Raw genomic sequence first — 6,604 nt, 5'->3', positions numbered from 1 at the left:
CCAATGCAGGAATTCCCTTGCAGGACCGCCATCGCAGCAAAATCCTCCCGAGGGCCTCCCTACACTGACCACTCCCCTACTGCCCTTGCCCCTTTCGGGTAAGGTAGTCCTCCACTAGCTTTCCTAATTAATCAGCCAAGGGCGTCCCATTATACCCTTGTGGTAGCACTGTTTTCCCGGGTGGTCGCTCCATGTTCCAATTAACATAATGATCTTATCATGAACGATAAATAACAACGGATAACAAAAGTATAATCATGAGTAATGTATCTTCATACCCAAAACCACATAAAGCACTAGCAAGTACTACCCAAAAAGTTCAGTGGTAACAAGGTATAAAGATAATCAAACTAGGGTAACCTATTGGGTCCCATCAAAATTAACCTATGCAGATCATTATGATTAATTAGAACATGGCTGGGTAAAAAGAAGTGATCAAGGGCACAACTTGCCTGGCACTTGAGATTCCAGGTACCAACTTGCTCTTCAGATGACTCGTGACCTCGCTCTAGTCGTAGCAATACAAACAAACATTGTATAGGCAAAAATTAACATTACACCAAACATAAGAATAAACTGAATAATAATAATCTACGTGTTGCTACAAGATCGTGGGTTCGAGAATGGCTAAATTCGGGGTTACGGTTATGGAGTTATGGTTTTCCGAAGATCCACGTGGTTAAGTATAGAATAGACTAAGTGCAACATTTTAACCTATATTTCATGACAAAACAAAGTTACCAGATGATAGTAAATATTATTATGAGACTAATGCAACTAGAATGGATCAAAACGGAGTTACAGTTATTGAGTTATTAATTTCCTAAGTTATTAAGTTCTTGGCACGAAATAAATTAAATAAACAATCACTACAAAACAACCACCCATTTAGCAATGCATATATGTGTTGCAAAAAGTTCATATATGCGTTGCTAAGGTCTATACCAACACATAATTATGTGTTGCCTATACTACCGTTGCTAGGATCTATAACAACACTTATACATGCGTTGGTAAAACCAAGAGTTAAGTGTTGCCATGCTACAATGGATATCCGAGGACTATAGTAACGCTTCCATGTGTTGCAAGAAATAAACTAGGTAATAAATATTATTATTACAATAATTTAATTTGAATACAAATATAATCAATGTAGCTGAAAAATTATATATTATACCAAACTCATAAACAAAATATAAACAAATATATTTATTATTTAGAAATAAATTCTTGAATTACAATAGTAACCACATACATTGTTTTTTCTTGTTCCATACAAAATATTGTAAGTGGAAAAAATAGTATCAAAGCCATATTGAAATCTACCACCTCTCCATCCTGCATCTCTTGTGAACAAAATCTTCACTAATTTGTGTTGATCCGTTCTTAGTCAACAAATGAACTTGCTTCACATTACTGCTTGGTGATAAGAACACACCAATGCAAAGATGCATCCAACTTCTTTGCCAATCATGGCGGTTTCAATATGCAGAGTTTCTATAAGATTGTCTGCCTTCTTTTACTTCCTTCAATTCATCCATACATTGCTAGTTGTAGTGCTACCTGAGTTAATATATGTATCCATTCACATAGAGAAACAGTTAGATTAAATATAAATCAGATGTCTACCTCAGTCATCAAGCTTATTACGGTAATAGATAAGCAAAATTACCTACCGCTAAGCTCATATCTAGAAAATATATCTACGCTTATGAACTTACAATTATATTAGATGTCAAATAGTTTAGCTAAAATGTACAAATATAACATAATAATTTATATAAGTTGTATATCATGGTTATTATTTTAAATAATTTGCTAATATCATTAGTATGCGAGTCGTTGAGAAAAACTATTCATGAAAGTTGAATCATGACACATATTTATGTCTCAAAGGCATATATGTGTATTGATCTAGATGACAGCATATTATGTATATTTACTATAACCAGATTTTAATATATTAACATCAACAAAAATAGATAATTGGTCCTTTGGTGGCCGGCTAGCAGGTTGCTGAAACACACTTTACTCTTGAGACGGGAGCCAAATCCAGTGTAGTCCTGTTCCCTCACAGGTACCCCTTGATATTAGCCTTGGTCTAGTCCATCTCCACCTCAACAAATTTCCTTCCAATCACCCTGCCACCATGACATTTGGAGTCTGCAAAGCAAAAATTAACACAACTCGAATTCTCTTACAAAGAATTGAAAACTCACTTGCATCCAAGGTTCCTAAGCCAGTCCTCCACCGAATATTTGTAGCTGTCGCGTGCCCCTGCGCGCGGCGCACCGGGGCACTACCTCTGCTGCCAACCGGGTTCCGTATATGTATTCCAGTTAAGATCTGCCCCTGCGCAAGTCTTTCTTTTTATGTTCATGTACAAAAGCAGTAAATGGTTTAATGCCTATCTTTTATGATGTGGAAGCAAAAGTGCAGCAAATAAAATACAAACAATAGAACATTTTTTACGCTTCATGAAATTTTGAAACAGATTTGAACAATAGCATTAGAAGTAGAAATTAAGGAAAACAACTTATCTTCATGATCAAATGAAATTAGAATTTGCAGAAAAATGCATAGGTAGTTCATAAATAAACCATTCTTAAGTCTACAAACTCTACTCATTGCTATGTGTTACAGATCAAAGCTGGGTACATCATAATGAACAAATAAAAAAGAGAGATGGTACAATTGATATATAAATTACACATCCTAACAATGAAATTCTTCTCTCTAAAAAAGGAAAGGACAGTAAGAATTTTACTCTGTGAACAAAGCTAAAGGTAGTTACTATTGCAGCTTGTGCTTCTGAAAAAGATGGTGAGCGAGTAAAAAAAGACCTTCAGGAGCTATAATGCATTGGTGCTTGCTAGGGATTTTCAAGACCTCTTTTAATAACTTTAGCTTTGTAAATTTAATTATGTTAACATGACATTTTAATTGGGATGTCTACAAAATTCCACATGTTAGAAATCAACTTTTACAACAGAGAATTATAAATGGCAAATGGCAAAAATTATTTCAACATACACATACTGAGACTAAAAGTTAGCAGACATACTTATATTCTTATTTAAAGAGACACTCATAATAAGATTTAAGGAGCATAAAGCTAAACCTGCTAGGACTCGAATGAAATATTGTAAGAGAGCAAAGCCTCACCAACATAATCCCATCAAGATTTCAACTCTTGGCTCGAAGACATGTCCAAACCACCTAAGGCTCTCGTGTGCATCCAACTCGAACAATCATGTTAGCACTGTCCACACGTCATCAACCACATCAAACATGAGCAGCCTCTCATCCATGGCGTTCTACAAACAAAGAATCCTCAATCTGTCTGCATCCTGAAATGAGAGAAACTCCCAAACCTAGCAGTTAGCAACTCATCAAAAACTTCCTTATCGTCGCCTAATCATCAGATGACCACCTGCTAAACTCCACCAAAGCTCTCCATCCCACTTACTAAGAAGAGGTTCCCATAAAAAAGAAACATGTGCGCCATAGAGCATCATCACAACAGGTGGATCTCGCCCTAGTAGCGCACAAACTACATGATGAGGCTTCCTATAAGTAATTCAGTGAGAGGATGGTACCCACTGTGTTGTGCTCGGACGATGGTGACCACCCAGCAGCGGAGCTAACGCGCATAGCCAACGACTCTCCTTGGCTCGGTGCAGGCAGGTGAGGATGCGTCGTGAGCTACGCCGGGACACGCGCCGAGCAAAGGGTGGCTGGCACCTTCGGCTCCTGAATGTTTGAAAAGGGGAAAAGGAGAAGGAAATGCGAGGAGATGGAGGCGTCGTTTGAGGGAGGGAGGACAGATCTCCTGGTGGCCACCCGAGCCAGGGCCACGGCGGCGATCGGTGCGGGGGGGGGGGGGGGGGGGGGGGGGGGGGGGGGGACGTCGTTGTAGCTCGCTTCCGAGGTCCCCGTCCCGCCGCATACCCAAACGAAGCAGCCGTCTGCATCTGTGCTAGGCCAGGAACGATGAGGCGCCTGAATCAGAAAAAGGGGAACAGAAGATAAGGAATGGCGAGAAGATGGCCCCATGTTGTCTGAGGTGGGGTGTGGCGGAAGTACCTATGCAGGAATGCAGAGGATCTCGTTTTGGGGCCTCGAGGGGGAGATTGAGCTCCTCTGGGCGGATCTAGGCTGTGCGGTGGCGAGAGGCTCCGCCGGGGAGGCGGATGCGGAGTCGGAGGCTGGAAGAGTCGAGCCTGTGAGTTGCGATGCGGAGGCTCTAGAAGAGTCCAGTCTATGAGTTGGTAGGTGCTGTTACAAATCCGACGACAGAGAAAATTTATAGGTTGTTTGTTTTTTTTTCACACCAAATTTGACTAACTCATCCTATTAAAAATTTACGAAAGTATAAAAAAATTAAACCACAATAAAAATAAATAGTAATTATGATTTTTAATAAAATGAGTAAATCAAACTTGGTGCCAAAAAATCAAATTATCTATAAATTGAGACGAAAGGGAGTACTTTGTAAGTAATAAAACCAATATATTGATTTGCATAAATACTACATATATGCTTGCAACGCATGATAAGCGTTGCTAGGTAACACAAATACTATGGATGACACTAACAACACATGACAAATGTTGTTAGGTGACATAAATACTACGAATAACCCTTGCAACACATGACAAACGTTGCTAGGTAATTTGGATATTCTATGTATGACACTTGCAACACATGGTAAACGTTGCTAGTTCATTTTTCTTGCAATATATGAATGTGTGTTTGTAGCATCCGTTGCTACCTAATTTCTTGCAACGCATAAACCGTTTTGTTGCAATGTATGTGTTGCTATAGGGTTGTTCGTGTTGTAGTGAATTTTAATCTATGTTTCATGTCTAAATAGAGTCACTAGGTGATAAACAATATTAAAACACAATTAATACAACTGGAATGAATCAAAAAGGAGTTAAAATAAATTTTCTATGAATTAAACAAGTTTCTAGATTTATTTTTGTATTAAAAATCGGTTTCTAATATTAATTTCCTATTTTAAGCTCTCTCTGGATTGGGCGCATTATAACAGAGAAGTGCAGGGGCTCTGGTGTAAAACTTCTCAAGACTCAGACTATTCTGAGTTAGATGGCGGGTTGAATTTTGAAAAGTGGAGGGGCTCTTTTACAATTTCGGCTCGACGAAAGGGTACGGAGAGATTCGGGCCATCCGATCCAGCATCGATGGGCCAGATTAGATCGGGCATTAACCCGAAGCGGTATTCAACGACAAGCGTTAGATCCCCAAGCAGCGACCCAGATTTAATTCACTGAGAATCAATCGTGACCCTCGGATCACGATCAAACATCCACCCGCCCGAGTCGCGAAGGGGGGTATCCAGGCCAAATCTCGACCGCCCGCCCCGATCTGACGGCACACGGGTTTTCTTCCCCCCATCTCTAATCCTAGCCGCACGGTGCACATCTAACGGCCCGAGCGTCATCTCCATCCTCCCTCTAACCACGGCCGGCAATGGCGTAGAAGCGCCCGCGGCGGCGTTCGCAACCCGAATCGGCCCCGAGCACTACCCCGACCTGAAATTATCTGGTACAAAACCTAGCGGGGAAAATGGCGAACACGCGGAGAGGGTTCATACCAGCTTCTGGTGTGGCAGCAGCCCTGCCCACGGTGGTCAGCGGATTCCAGAGGAGGAATGGACGGCGGCGAGAAATTCTTTGGTCCAGGGCGACGCTTATGCCAGATAGCAAGCTTGCGCACGATCCCCGGTCACTGGTTATCGCCTCCGACCACCACCCTGGGATCCGAACGGCAGGAATTGCCGCATGCGACGGTGGCGGCGTGAGCACCATTTTTTCTTCTCCCTCTGCGCCAAGCGAGGTTCCCAACGACTCGGTGCAGCTTCGAATTGGTGGATGGAGGGAAGGGGGTCGCAGAGCTTCGGCTTTTAAGCACCACGACGAAGTCCGTGCGGAGGGAACCGGACGGCGAAAATCGCGGCGAGGATCACATGCGGTCTACGCCGGTTGTTACGATGAGGAAGAACAGTCTGGCGAGTGGGTCCGCAGTGACAGCGCCAGCGCTTTGTTTCTGCTGGTTGGTCCGCGCAAAGGGAAAAATAGGAGGAGAAATGGGCCGAGGTGTGAAGGCTTTAGGCCCAAACTGCACAGTTCTACTTTTTCTTTTATCTTTTCATTTTTCCTTTCCCTTTTTTCCAAATTCAAATTTAAATTCTAGTTTCAATTCAAACTTGTGACAATTTTATCCTTAGATTATATTGTGCCATGAAAATTCCCATTTGGAGATATATTTATATATTATTTATATTTCTATATCACATAATATTTATTTGTTTCTCTTTTCTAAATTTTAGAATCTCTTTTAAGTTTTGAATTCCACTTTGGACCCTTTTTTTTACTATATTCCTTATCACAAAATGCACACACAAAAACAATATCCAGCATGATGCATAATTTAGTAGTATATATTTTTATTACTTGTTTTTAAAGATGGTGTTCACATGTGATGATGCATAAAAGTCAAACTCACATATCGATGAAGTGAAATTGTGTCCCCTTTTTCATTATCTCATAACAATTACAATTTGGGTATTACAAATCCT

General features: G+C 40.8%; 1 long non-coding RNA gene across 3 annotated transcripts; it reads right to left on the bottom strand.

Moving 5' to 3' along the window:
- Positions 1-1,191: 1,191 nt before the first annotated feature.
- Positions 1,192-4,270, bottom strand: LOC103652727 (uncharacterized). 3 transcript variants are annotated; one of them, XR_565032.3, is made up of 4 exons: positions 4,087-4,270; positions 3,166-4,002; positions 2,220-2,352; positions 1,192-2,141 (listed from the first exon to the last, which is right to left on the bottom strand). It is a non-coding gene; the product is annotated as an uncharacterized lncRNA (long non-coding RNA). The 3 variants fall into 3 exon arrangements; XR_004857655.1 differs by having other exon boundaries at positions 1,192-2,352; positions 3,166-3,350; positions 3,604-4,002; XR_565031.3 differs by having other exon boundaries at positions 1,192-2,352.
- Positions 4,271-6,604: the final 2,334 nt, after the last annotated feature.

The sequence above is a fragment of the Zea mays genome, chromosome 4 (genome assembly GCF_902167145.1).
Source record: "Zea mays cultivar B73 chromosome 4, Zm-B73-REFERENCE-NAM-5.0, whole genome shotgun sequence".
Taxonomy (NCBI): Eukaryota; Viridiplantae; Streptophyta; class Magnoliopsida; order Poales; family Poaceae; genus Zea; species Zea mays.
Note: the sequence above shows the minus strand (reverse complement) of the source record. Positions and strands in the feature narration are given on the sequence as shown.